Source organism: Sus scrofa, chromosome 4, assembly GCF_054392235.1.
Source record: "Sus scrofa isolate SSC_HxYL_T2T_F1_AM1 chromosome 4, Sscrofa_HxYL_maternal_Yorkshire_Landrace_v2.0, whole genome shotgun sequence".
NCBI lineage: Eukaryota > Metazoa > Chordata > Mammalia > Artiodactyla > Suidae > Sus > Sus scrofa.
In genome coordinates, this window is record NC_139386.1 from 107,074,713 (window position 1) to 107,088,284 (window position 13,572).

At 53.9% G+C, this 13,572-nt stretch overlaps 1 protein-coding gene across 3 annotated transcripts in view; it reads left to right on the top strand.

Annotated features, from left to right (window-relative positions):
* The first annotated feature begins 416 nt into the window (after positions 1 to 416).
* Positions 417 to 13,572, top strand: part of TBX15 (T-box transcription factor 15) — a 130,855-nt gene continuing 117,699 nt past the window's right edge. For 2 of the 3 annotated variants that reach the window (XM_085023437.1, XM_085023436.1), the window contains exon 1: positions 417 to 509. The gene's annotated coding sequence lies outside the window, so the exon portion shown is untranslated. Of the gene's footprint in view, positions 510 to 12,706; positions 12,877 to 13,572 lie in introns of all 3 variants that reach the window. The other variant, XM_085023438.1, reaches the window with a different exon arrangement.

Below are 13,572 nucleotides of genomic sequence, written 5' to 3' on the forward strand. Positions count from 1 at the left end.
CGGGCCCAGGCCCGACTCCAGGCCACGCGGCGTCAACTGGCCGATCGGAGTCCCTGGGCTCGGCCCGCCGGCTCTACGGAATTCACAGCGGGGACCCACTTCTCCGGAAGTTGTACCCTTCGGGGCAGGACCTTGCTGGGAAAAGAAAAAGAGGCTGGGGCTTTTCAAAATCTGGAAAAAAAGAAAAAGATGTTCAAACGGCTTTTTTTTTTTTTTTTTTTTTTTTCCCTGAAAACGGAGAAGAGGGCAATCCCTGGGTTACGGTGGATGAGGCGCTCCAGCCCCTCTCCATCTCTAGCCCCTAGAAATAAGGCGGAGGGGGGCTGCTTTTTGCCCCCTCGCGGGCTGCCGTAACGCCCTTGCGACCCGCTCACGTTGCGGGGGGCGGGGGTGTACGCGGTGGGGCGGGGCGGGGTAGGGGCGCTCGGAAACCTCGCGAGGGGTCACAGGGCGCCCGAATCCAAGGCTGCTTCAAGTCCGTGCGCATGTGAAATCCCGGGGAGCGTCAGGTACAAGTAGCCCGCGGGACCGAGAGGCGGAGTGGGACGCAGAGCTGGGCTTCCTAGAGGACTGGCCTAGGATTCTGGCCTGGAGCTCGGCTCCGCCGCTCCCCTCTCCCCCCTTTCCCCCTTTTCCCCCGAGCCCCGCAGGGCGGCTTCCCCGCCTGCAACAAAGGAGGCGCAGCAGCCTGGTCTGTGTCTGAATCGCAGACACGCCAGTGTCGAATACGCCTCCACTTTGCCCCGCGAAGGGGAGAAAGCGCAGAGCTGTGAAGGGTGCGTTGAGCACCGCCCGTTTCCTGCGCCGAGCGGTCAGGGCTGGACTCGTCCCGCCTGGCTCCCGCGCCGGTGGGCGGCCCGGGCCCGCAGGCAGCCCCGCTGCCTCTCCCACCCGTCCGCACCACTGCCACTGCCCCCGGTACAGGGAGGGAAGCTCGCGGCCGGGGCTCATTCTGGGTGGTAGCTGCCCAGCTCCGTCTTTTAACGATCCGACGTCGCAGGGGCGTGAGCGTGCGTCACCTGTACAGGTGCAGTGGAAATTATTGTGCGCGTTTAATTCCGAGGCTACATTTCCAAAATCGAGATGGTACGATAAGAGCGATGTTCAGAAATGGAAAAGCCGTTTACTTCACTTGTTTAGGGTGAAAGTGAAAATGTTTTCAGCTTGCTGGGGCTGGATGATTTTCTCCGTTGTCTCCTTCACTAGACATAGCCAAGGTGAATGGACGTTTAGAGAGGTCGTGTGCGGTTTACACTGTACTCTGAATCTGTAAAAGGAAGAGGCTTCGGTTCGCAGTACCTACTCACTGCCTTCGCGTTAGGAGAATTATACCCGCCTCGGCCGTTGGTGCAGCGTGTGCTGTGCTCGAACACAACAGCATCTGGACGAGTTTTGGCGTTCAGTTCCCACCCCCGCCTTTGCCCCAGTCCCTCCAGCAGCATTATTTTCTACTGTATCTTGTGGTCAGCTTGTCTATTTCGGGTCATCTTATCTTCCTCTCCACCCACTTTGTCACACTCTCCCCCGAACTGGACCAAAAAAAGAGACACCTGTAGACAGAATCCCTATACTGGTATCGGTCTGCTTGGCTTGGGTCATCATAGAATTCAAAGTCACAGCCCAGGAATATGCTTGTTTATGCAAGGCTGTATATGTACACGCAAGGCTGCTGAGCCTGATTCACCAGCTCGGGTAGGTCTCAGAGGGTCTCAGCATTGATACTAGGGCGTGTAAATCTGATTTTCACCGACTATGCCATGAAGCCACAGACTACTGGCTCATTTGTTGCTACACTTCCAGGTTAGTGTTTGCTGGGCTGGTCACGCATTGATTAAGTAGATAAGTTGAAAAGGGCTTATGAAAATTGCTGTTAAAAAGCTAAGTGATATTTTCAGCCTACTTGTAGAGTTTCAGAATTGGGGAAATAAGGAAAACTGAAGACACCCTTCCCCCATTCTGCTTTTTTTGTAGGTATGACTACAGGCTGTGTAAAGGAATTTGTATAGTAATGTGTATTCGTGTGTCCATGTTTGGGGGCATGAGGGCATGCTAGTGAAGTATGCATCCGTGGAAAATGACCTAAATCAATCTTTCCTTCTTTCTAATATATGTATTGAAAAGAATCTCTATGGTTGCAGGGTTTGTAAATCCCAAGCTCCTTAGATCGCTCCTGGAAGGAGACCAGGCTTTAGGAATGGAAAGCATTATTTAAAAGGGCTCTAGCACACTCTGCTTTTCTGCATTTCCCCCAAAGGTAGTAGGACTGGAAGTTGGAGCCACCCCACTTCCACACCTGCACAGGAGGAAAAGTGTGAACTCCTAGGGTGCCAGCAGAATTATTACCACCTCTGGCATTGACCCAAAGTGTGTGTATCCTGAAGTCTGAGCCCCATCACTCTGATTGCTCAGAGTTGAAAGTCTCACAAACCTTCCATGAAACCAGATCGGAATTTGCTGAGTGAATTTGTACTTACACACATGCACACACATTTTTCTAAAGGAGAGTATAGTAAAATGCCCTGCACTTGGTAGATATTTCGTGAATTTTCTGTTGAGAGAATGAATGACTGTCTATGTATTTATTCTTTTCAAGTTAAGTTTAAAAAAAAAACTAAATAAGCTTGTATATGTGCATATAATGTATATGTGACAAAGAATTGTGCGCCCAGAATATAGGGGAGGTGTTTTTTGCATCTCTTTTCCCTTCCAGCTCTCCTGAGCTGCCCCCTCCCCCATGTCCCTGAAGCGCAGGTCTCTGCAACCAGTTGGTAAATTGTATCCCCACCAAAGCCTGTCTGTCAGTCAGCCAGTAAAAGCAAATGCCTTACTTTGGTCGTGTCCTTACTTCCCTCACAGGTCACACTCGTGTTTCTGTGAAGGTCCTTCGGCTGATTTCGCTCTGCACGTTCCCACATCCCTCCCTGCCCTCTCTAGGTGCTCTAGTGCTTGAGTGTCACAGGCCTGCAGACAGACAGGTGGTCCCTGTTAACCCACCTGGCCGCAGTCAGCACTTTCGGAGACTGGCTGAAGTTCTCAGGAAAGCGTGGGGGTCTTCATTTGGGAGAGGGTTGTCAGTTGCAGGAAGGGTAGAAAAAAGCCAGTGTTTCCAGTCTGGCTGAGGCTAGTCTAATGTGCTAGGTTTGTTTTTCCCGAAACATGCAGTTAATCACAATGGTGTGTGACTTCAGATATCACAAGCCTGGTGCCTCAGAGAAAACAGCCTGGTGGGTTGCAGTCTTGCCCTCAGGAGTTGTCATCCCTCTGAGGGAACTGGAGGATCTTCTGTGCCCTGCCAGCCTACCACCACCTAGAGGATGCTGGTACCCTCTTCTTCCCACCGCCCCCAGCCCCTCTCAAAGTGATGCAGTCTAAAAGGGGCAGCCAACCAGTGCCTTCATCACCTCAGGGGAGGAAAGGAGCTAATTTCTGCCCCCTCTGAGCAGCAGCCATCTGCCCCAGCCTGAAAGACCCAGGAAGGCAGGGACAGGGTCTTCTTGTTCACTTGTCCCCTGTCCCCTTCCTCATCTCCCACCTCTCCACTGGAACTCCTCTGAGCACGTGGGAGTCCAGGAGGTCCTTTGAAGGGGGCTGTCTCTGAAGACTCTGCCCCCAGGGCAGGTGCGGGCTTCTTCTGGAAGGAGAGAGGGAAGGGCAGGGAAGTATCTTAAAAGCTCCTCTAAAACCATGCTGCCCAGGACACTGTGGCAGCTTTTTAGGGACATCCTGGGATGTTTTGGACCCCACCCCACGTCCCTCGGGTGGGGCAGTATCCCCTCTTTCAATGAGATGAACAGTGATCAGGACCTCATGAGGTAGCGGAAGAGGGGGCTGTCGAAGTGGAGGGGAGTCTAACTGGTCTCTAATCTGAACAGCTAGAAAAATGTCAAACTGGGATTCTATCTGGAGCAGCGTCATGGTGAAAAAGTTCCGGGAACAGACCTGACCCAGAGCACTGTGCTCCCAGCGAGGCCTCGGAGTGGGAGCAGGACACCAGTCATCTTCTGCTTCCTCACCTGTCCGCCCCACCCACATCAGAGACTAAGGTCCAGGGGTGTTTGCGATTTGCTAGCACTTTACAGTTTATAAAGAATGAAAGTGGTGACAACCCAAAGGCTAGTCAGGGACCTCCGCAGCCTGCCGCCTGCCACCTTCTTGAAGTTCTCCAGGGGCTGCTTTCTGAACCGCCTTTAAAAAACGAAACCAAACCCCAACTCAATAGTGTTGAATCAGCTGCTCACTCTACCTGACCCGCCCCCATGTGATCTACAGCCGCGATCGCTAACAGTCACCTAGGGACAAATTAAGGAATTGAAAATGCTGAGCTTGAGACGCCAAATTCCTTACACTATCTGGGGTCGTTAATCACCCAGCAGAAAGCAGCCCAGCAAGCACGAAAAGTAGCTAGAGGGACAGAAAGACAGTGTGGGTCTGTGCACTGGTGTTCAAGGGGTTCAGGTGGTGAGATTCCCACGTAGACGTGCACACGTGTCAGGTGTGTGCGGATGTGCCTGGAATGGAAGTCACAGTTGACGCCTCTTGGGAACCATAAAGCTCTTTTAGGCTGCCCCAATGGCCCTAATTTTACAAACGGGCAATGTGGACTTGCTAATCAAGAGACTTGTGCACAGTTAGCTCACGACTTGACTTGTTCGTGGGCCCGGTGAATCAGGTGTGCGCCCACACTGGGCTGTTACCTGAGGGAAGGCTGACAGGTTTTTACCCAGTGTGGCGAGAAGTGAGGATTCAAGTTCAGAGTCCCTGGGCCTCTTGGGAACCTACCTTCAAAGGCGGGGTGAGGTTAAGGTTAGTGCTCACTGAGGAAGAGTAGGACAGTCGCAAGACATTTGCAGAGATAGGAGAGTAAGTCTCTGGGGGTGAGTGTAACTTCCCTGCAGGCAGGAGGAGGAAGCTTCCCTACCCAACATCCTCCAGGGCAGGGGTCGTTACAGATTCAAGTTACAGATTCAAATTCCAGGAAGCCTCACCCTGACTGTCAGGCACTGGGTCTGGCAAGCAGCAACCGCTGTCGCTCTCCCAGAAGCCAGTAGCTGCTTGACTCTGGCCCTAGCCCACCAGGAACCCAGTGGGGCAGGCCTGGATGCCAGGTCCTCCTGGGGCTTCAAGGCCAGGTGCTGAGCTTCCTCTCTGCAGCTTCCTTCCTCCCAGTGCCCGATGGTGGAGGGCTCCTGTCACACACCCCAGCAGGCAGACGCGGGGCACTGGGCTCCTCTGGGGCCTGCCCTGGCCGCTCTTCTAATCTCGCAGTCCCATAACTATAGGGACAAGTTGTTTAGTGAAGCTCCTCAGACAATGGAAAGTTCCCTGTTTCCTGGACGTTGTGTTGGGGGGGGGGCGGAGCCCAGCCCTGTTCTTGCCTTCTCTGCCCCCCTCAGCCACTGGGCAGCAGAAGGAGGCGGCCAGAGGACTCCTGCCCTTTGGCCAGAAGACCCATGGCTACAGCGCCGCCACCTCTGCACCTGCCTGGCTGAGGTGAGATGCGCAGTGGGCGTCCGGTCGGTGCGTACTGGCCGGTGCAGAGCTGCTCCCGCTGCAGGGCGATGACTCGACCTCGAGTGGCGAGTGGCGGGAGAAGGGAGTGCGAGGCGGGTGGAATCGCGCCCAGAGAGCGGGATGAACACGAATTTTTAGATGCTGGGGAAAAAGTCCTAACTGCCACTCAGGAACCGAGGACAAGTCAATGAAGTATTAAGGATCTTGATTTTCTTATCTAGAAATGAGGACTTCATGTTGCCCCTCACTCCCCACCCCGTGACAGTTTTTTTCCAAGATGCTGTCCCGCGGGTGGCCGGGGAGACAGGGAACCCAGAGCTGGAGAGAGCAGGCTGGGCTGTTTTAACTCTTCCTCCTCTGGCAGGAAACTTTGAAATTTCAAACGTCAGAAATGGCCATTCGGGGACAACTCAAGTCAAGTGCAATCGAGGTGATATTGCACTCTCGGTCTTTCCAGGAAAGGAAAGACCTCCCGGGTTTGGGAGAAGCCGAGTCTTCCGGCTTCCACCCAGGACCCACCCCAAAGGGCGCGGGGAGCCCAGTGGTTACGTGGCGGTCCCCCTGCGTCTCTTGCTGGTAGGTGCCGCACACGGGAGAGGAAAATCCCTCCGCCGCCTGTCTCCTCAGTATACAGCGAAAGCGGAGAGACGGGCGACCCCTCTCCAGGACTCAGCCCAACCCGGATTCAGTTTCTTTGGCCGCGAGCTCCCAAGCCCTGGGAACCCGCGGAGCACCCCGAGCGCCTTCCACCCGGGCACCCGGGCCACACTTCCTAGTTCGCGGTGTGGCGGGTACTAGCCCTGCGCTTCGCTTAAGAAAAGCGCTTGGGGGCCCACGGGAGCTCCAGATTAATCGACCAGGCCTGCATAGTCGCCCAGTTGGCCCGTTACATGGAAATATCCACAGTCAAGACCCTCGCTGCTCTTTGCCTGAAGAGCCTGGGATTGACCCGGGTATCCCGAATAATCCGAATCCTAACCAAGTTCACTCCAGTCCTTCTGGCGGCGCAGAAGCTGACTAGGAGCCTCTGGCAGCTACTTGAGCAGGGACAAGTATTGTCCATGGTTTATTCGGATATTTGACAACCCGACGTCCTGTAGGTGATTAGCCGCCCTCGCCACGCCCCTACTCGCGTTCAGCGGTTGGTGTCTGGGCAGGAGTCTCGGGGCTCTGATTCTAGGCGGGTGTGGAGTTGGTCAAGACAAGGTTTCTCTCGGCGCCCAGGACCAGCGCAGCTACGCGCTTCCCCGCTGCGCACCCCCGCGAAGCTGGAGGGGAAGGGAATTTAAAATACGCTGGTCAAAATTCACTGTTGAGAACACTTTGAAGTTGGGTAACTGTGACTGCGCCACTCTCCCCCGCTCCCTCCCCCAACTCCCCGCTCGGCCAGATGCACCAGAAAGCGGCGCTTTGATCTTGTAAAGCGGCAATTTATATTTCTTTAAAAATTTTTTTTTCTGTAAAAAGATGATTGGACTGGGAGAAAATAATGTAATTCCGCGGGCACAGGGCTGAGGCGAGGCTCTCTGGGCTGGGCCAGGGCTGGGCCCGAGGCGCTAGACACATCTGTTTGCCCTGGTTTGCAGCGCATTCCTCTCCGCCAGAGTTTCTTCTTCCCCTCCCCCGGCGGACCGGTCCTGGTGATTCGATCCGGGCAGGAAGCTGGGCTGTATTTGTCTCCGACCCAGAGCTGCTGGGCGAGCTGGTGGGTGGGGGAGAGCTGGTAGGTGGGGGGAGGTTTGCAGTAGGAAAAGCTAAGGTGTCGAGGCGCCTAGTTAGGCGATTTGAATTGCAAGGGAGGGAAGGAGGAGCTCAGAGAGAACAAGTACCCCCTGCCTTCCAAGAGAACTAGGTGCCCTTCACCCTCTTCTTCCCCAGGAAAGGAGTTGGGGCAGCTGCAGACTCCTGAGGCGGAGGGCCAATACCAGCCCCTTCTCATCATCAGTGGGATTTGCTGAAATATAACCAACAGGAATCCTTTCTCAGCGTTTTGCCTACTAACTTCAAATTGGATTAAGATTAGGGAGAATATTAAAACTAAGGAAAGCACCAGTCAAATGCCATCATCTTTCCCCAACTCCTCCCACCCTCGCACGCAGAGAGGGCGCCCTCCCTCCTCTGCCTAGGCCTGCCCGCCAAACGCCCACTGTTCTGGCCTCCACTTGGGCTCTCTGATTCCCTGGGGTCCTCAGCCCCTCAGCTCTATCTCTCCATAACTCTGTCTACTCTAACTGGACTCTCTTCTCTTTCCTCTCTCTGACACCCAGAGACTCTCTGTCCAGTGCTTGAGGAAGAGGTGCGTGGGGGTGTCACCCATCCAGGCCTGTCAGTCAGCAGGCTGCTTCAAGTAAGAAGGCTTACTGAGGGCTTCAAAACCTAGGCGGCCAGGGTTCTGCTGCACATGATGAGCTTGCTGTAAAGACTCATTTTCCAACCTCCCCCCACCCCCAATTCTCTACCCTGGCTCACCTCACATCCTACCTTCCGCAGATGGGGCAGGGGGCAGGATCCTGCTACTGGGGCTAGGTTTTTGGGAGTTGAAGCAATCCTGACCTCTTTCCTTCTATTTTTCTTCCCCTTTGTTTTCTTTTTCTTTCCTTTTGTTATTTTTGATATTTTTCCTTTCTTTCTTCTTTAAGTTTTGCCTTTCCTTTTTATCTGTCCTTTCCCTCTCAGATTCCTCTGGCTTTTGCTTTTTCCAGCCTCTCTCCATCTTAAAAACCCTAATCATGTTTCTCAGGCTCCAAGGAGGCCACCAGCGGGCTTGTCCACACACACTGCTACCTCCAGATAGAGCCTGCAGGGGGCGTGTGGGAAACCGGGAGCAAAACTGAAGCTGACTAGCAGGAGGGCTCAGGGGAGTCCTGGGGCCCAAGGCTCTGGAGAGGGACTCGCTGGCTCCTTCTTGCAGGTGAATGACCAACATTCCCACTCACTCATGTTTTGCCCCACAGTCTTCCCTGCAAGATACGGCATGTGTCAGCTCCACTTCCAGTTACAATGTAAAAATTCAGGAAAAATCCATGGAAAGAAGGCTAGCAGTTTTCCTAGGCAGGTAGGAGAGCCGCCAGGCCAATTGGCTGGGTGGAAAAATGCTTCTCTGGCACCGAGGGAAACTCGCTGGTGGGTGGGTAAAGATTAGCAGCAAGGGCAGGAGGGAGGTTAAGGAGCAGGGGGAGCTCAAGCCTTGGATAACACCCACACCAAGGAAACCCACCCAACACTCCATCGCCTGGACAGGCTTTTGAAGGCGGTGTTTGCGCAGAGCAAGTTCGCCAGCGAGGCTGGATTTGCCATCAGAGGGAGAGAAAAAAAGAGCCCAAGAAAAGAGGCCGCCAACATTCCACCAAGAAACCGAAATCTCGGGAAAAGGGGGAAAGGAGGAGGGAAGGTCTTCTAGCGTTTCACCCACTTCCCTCTTTCTGGATCCCGCAGGAAATGGCCAGCTGGGGCCATCCTCGGACTCTTCTCCCCAAAGCCTCCTCTGCACCTATGCTCCGGTTCCCCCATCAGCCTTCCCTGCGGGTGGGAGGGAAGACCCAGGCCTGCAGCTTGGGAGAAGGGAGGTGGCCAAAGTCACCAGGTGCTGACAAACCGGACCCAGCTCAATTTGAGCCACGACTTTGGGGCACCCCGGCACGCTCAGCGGTGCGCCCTCTGAGAGGCAGGGGCGTCTGCGTCCTCTTGCCCAGGCCGGGTAGCCCTTCCAGGGCGCCTGAGACCTTGCTTGCCACATGCAGCCAGACGCTTTTTCTCCCGAGCCAGAGCCAAGGTTTTTCTTGGGAACTCCAGCGCTCTGCCTTACGCCGGCCCCAAAGACTTCGAGTTTCCCAGCCCTGTCTCTTCTCTGGCGACAAATCTGATTTCCAAGGCCTCCGTTAATTCTGAGGAATAAACGACTGATACCAGTGCTCAAGCCCCAAGACCTGTTCCTTATTTACATTCCACTGGGATCTGAGCAGGAGAAACGACAATTACAATATAGGGAGGACTTTGATGACCTCAGAGTTAAGCCCTGTGAACGTGTGAATGAGGGCCAGCGGGGAGGGAAGGAAACAGTTTGGCAGCATTTGAGGGACCACTGTAAGGAGTAGTATTTCTCTAGTGACCTTGGACTTCTCCAGATGGCTGCCACACCGCAGGATTAACAGTCTGTACTCAGAGAAGCCCCCAATCTGAGCGCAGAGACAATCTGCATGGCCCTGGCTCCCATCCACGATGGTGTGGACAGATTCCACTAGTGGAGGACGGGTGCTTCAAACTGAGTTGAGGGCTCCAAAGTTGCCTCTCATCACTCAGGGACCAGCCCAGATGTGTGTGGAGGATGGCAGCCTAGAGATTACGCGGGAGGCCGGGGGAGAGGCTGAAAGTCTTTAAGGAGGGACTGGTTTGGATGGCGAACCAAACAATGGTCAGAGCCCCGACAGCCTCGGCTTCAGCGAAGCAGCCCAGACTGACAAGTCTGCTGCTAAGGCCAGCTTGAGGTGGGTACTTTGGAGCCACCAGAACCTAACCAGAGCTTGACGGCTTGATCAGGGTTGACTGAGCCCCGCTAGGGACACCAGCCCTCAGGTTTCCTTCTGGAAACAACTGGTGTGACTCCTGCCATGACATCTGTTCTGCTCAGCACCCAGGCACTTCTGGCTTTGAGGAAAAAACCCAGTGGGAACCCTGCCCTTTGATCGCCTCACTCGAAAGAAAGGATACTGTGCTCTAGCTGCGAAGGCCTCCTAATTGTGTTTTAAATGAGAGTATACTTATTTTTGGCCACTAGAAGACAATTCTATCAAAGTCCCTTTCTTGAACCCTCCCCAACCTCTCCCCCAGTCACCTGCAAGCAGAGAAAATCCAGGTGTGCAAGTTGTATGTATGTGTGTTGCACCCAGAGAGGTTTAGGGGCATAGAGATTAAGAATTCTAGCTCTAGAGCTAGAAAACCTGCATTAGAAGCTGTTAAATCCTGGCCAAGTTACATAACCCCGTCCCACCTCAATTTTCTCATCTGTAAAATGGGGCTGGTAACACAAGCCTTGGTTCATAGAACTTGAAATGGGTAGAATGAGTCCGTGTGTGTAAAGCAATTAGCAGAGGGCCTGGCACGGAGTAAAAGACTCAATAAATATTAGCTGTTCATAAGTGGTGCAGACCAGAGAGGTGGTACAGAACGAGATATGGCACGAGAGGAAGGTGGCGGAGGTCAATACTACTTATCTTTTCTCTCTGCCTTTCCTGGAAGCAGGGGCCCCTAGATGGTATTGCCTTCTGCTGTTATTCTGAGCTGGGTCAAAAGTTCTCACTTCCAGTGAGGACAGCCAAGGAGAGCAATACCGGGGCAGGTGTCAGTGGTGCATTTCCAGCCCACCCTACTGCTGCTGGCCTTGACCCCTTAGAGACCTCAAACCTCCTGAGCCCCTGGGGCTGCAGACACCACGGAGGATTAGAAGAATGTGGATTCGGGTTTGTTCTGTCTGGGGAATGCCTTTGCTTAACCTGAATTTGTTGACTGTCCTATAAGATCCTTGGAAAGAGTGTGTATATTTTTCCTGACCAGGGATAGACAGCTTTCCTCACCTCTGGCTTTCTGGGTAGGTGGCTGTGGGCAGAGTGCAGTGCCTCCTGCCGCTGTTTGAATGTGACCAGCAGTGGGATTGCCCCCTCGCCCACCTTTTCTCAGGCCCCGGAACCCTGGCAGTGTGTATGACTCTCCACGGGAAACCCAATGTGTGTCTTTGTTCCGAAAAGCAGTTTGAGTTATTTTTAAAAAGCATGTAATTTGTTTAGTTACAAAACAATGTTATGTATATATATGTATATATTTATATGGTCTTATGTGGTACATAATATAGATAACATGAGACATATAACATATACCATATGTATAATATGATATATAATATATGCATGTCAAAGAAGTGTTTTCATATATTAAAAAAATTAAATATATAAAAACAATTTTAAATGTATTTAAAAAACACCAATAGTGTTTTACCTGCATCGGTAATCTCCCTACCCATGCTCAGTTTTGGTGTTACCAACCACACCTCCCAAGAATTCCAGATTTTCTTCCCCCTTTGGTTTGGTTTTGTCCAAGAAGCGTCAAAGAGGTGGCCTCTGAATTATGGACCAAAACTAAAAGAGCCTCCCTAGACCTAGCTCATGCCTTTTGCTGGCTCCTCCTTCCCCAGGGTGAGGACAGAGGCAGGAACGCGTGACCACCCCAGCTCCTCCGACCTCCACACACCGAGGATCTAATTCCCCAGCCCCTCCTCTAGCTTCAAGGTCAGAGAGCTGTTTTCCACTCTCCTGGTATGATGGACAATCCGTGCTCTACTTGTGGAGCGGGAGAGATTGATCTGTAGGGAGGCCAAACAATCCACTTGTCTGCGTTTGTGTGGTGACGGCTCAGGGCTTGGCTGGCTCACGTAGTTCTATCGAGGACATTTTGCTCCTGGGTGGCCGATTTTTATTAGTAAAATGTGAAATCCAAACACTTCTGGCAAAAAAAAAAAAAAAAAGCCATCACATCAAGGCCTAACGCCTCAAATCATTTGCTTTCAGCTTCTGGTCTTCCTGGCAGCCCCACTTCAGGGCTCTAGGCACCCCTCTCCGCCAGCCTCAGCTCCCCCTCAGGAACTCCCTAGGTAACCTCTTTAGATCCCAGGGCCCCTGCAGGCTGTGTTAGACTCTGGGGCCTGATGCTTCTTCCCTTTTCACTCCCACAAAAGTGATTATTATTCAGATAATCCTTTCTCTCGGTGGAAAAAGCAAAGAGAAGGCTTAACCTTGCTTAGCCAAGCACCTGCAAACACAAGAGGAAGGGGAGAGGGCGTCACATTAGGGGGCACACCTGGGCGACCTGGGAGTCTGCGAGTCAGAAAAGACTCAGAGGAATCCGCTACCTAGGAAGTATCTGGCCCCAGGGCTTGGCTTTCTGGCCCAAGGCCGGCAGCTGGCGGGTGGAAGGGGCTACCCGCGACTAAAACCGTATCAGACAGAACCCTGTTGCTCCTGCTTGGTCCCACCGTTTGTGGCTGCCTGGTCTCCCAGTCCCTGCTAGGGCTCCCAGTTTGGAGTGCCCTGGTCTCACCCAGGCATTGTGTGGTGCGCTCCAGGGGTGAGGCCTCCAGGCTGGTCTTCCTCATGTTTCCCTTCTCCCTTGCCTGAGACACCTTGACCTGGAAGGTGTTTCTCTGCAGATGAAAAAGAAGAGGCCTGGGAACAGCCACCTGGACAAAGCTTCAGGAGAGGAGGCAGAGCCTGAGGGAGCTGCGGAGTGAGGAACTGCTATGGGGAGAACTGCCAAACCGCCAAAGGCTTGTAGATTTCTGCGGCCTTGGGGCCAGATGAGTGTGCGGCTAAGATGCCTGTGAGTGACTGACGCGGTGTCCCCAAGCACGTATTGTTCCTACGGGCGGGCGTGTTCGATTCTAGAAGGGCCTGTGGCTACGAGGATGTAGCCCTGCGCCGGGTGTCCATGCACGTGTGTGCTGCGGAAGAGCTATAGCCATGGCTTTGTGTAGTCACACAAAACGGTGCACGGACCTTGTACTTAGAAGCTTCCTCCCGAAGCCTGTAGTCGTTACCGATGTGCCTGCCTTTATTTCGGGGGGCACGAAATTTCACTGGTAGCCTCAAAAGCCCGTTTTGGTGTGGGTCGCTTAGGGTTGTCAAGCAAACCTGAGCTCCAGGGGGTGCGAAATGTTACCTTCCAGACCAACCCAAGCCAGGGGCTGGAGGGCCTTCCAGGAAGCCCCCTCGCCTCGAGCCGCAGGCCCGCCTTCCCTGCGCGGCGCTCTCCGGAGGCTGACTCCTCCCTCGCACTGCGGGGGCTCCGCGCTGGCTTGCGCTTTCGCTTCTTGCGGAGCCCGGCGGGGCCCGAGCTGGCGCCCCGCGCGGCGGGCGCACAGCGAAGGCGAAGGGCCGGCTGCGGCTCGCACGGGGCGCCCAGGAGAGAGGAGCTGGGCCTGGGGGAACAGGATTTCCTCGCCTCTTGGGCGCGGCCGCTCGGCCCAGCCGCACAAGGCCCCCTTTGTGGAGGGTGGAGGGGCCCAGCTCCGGCGCA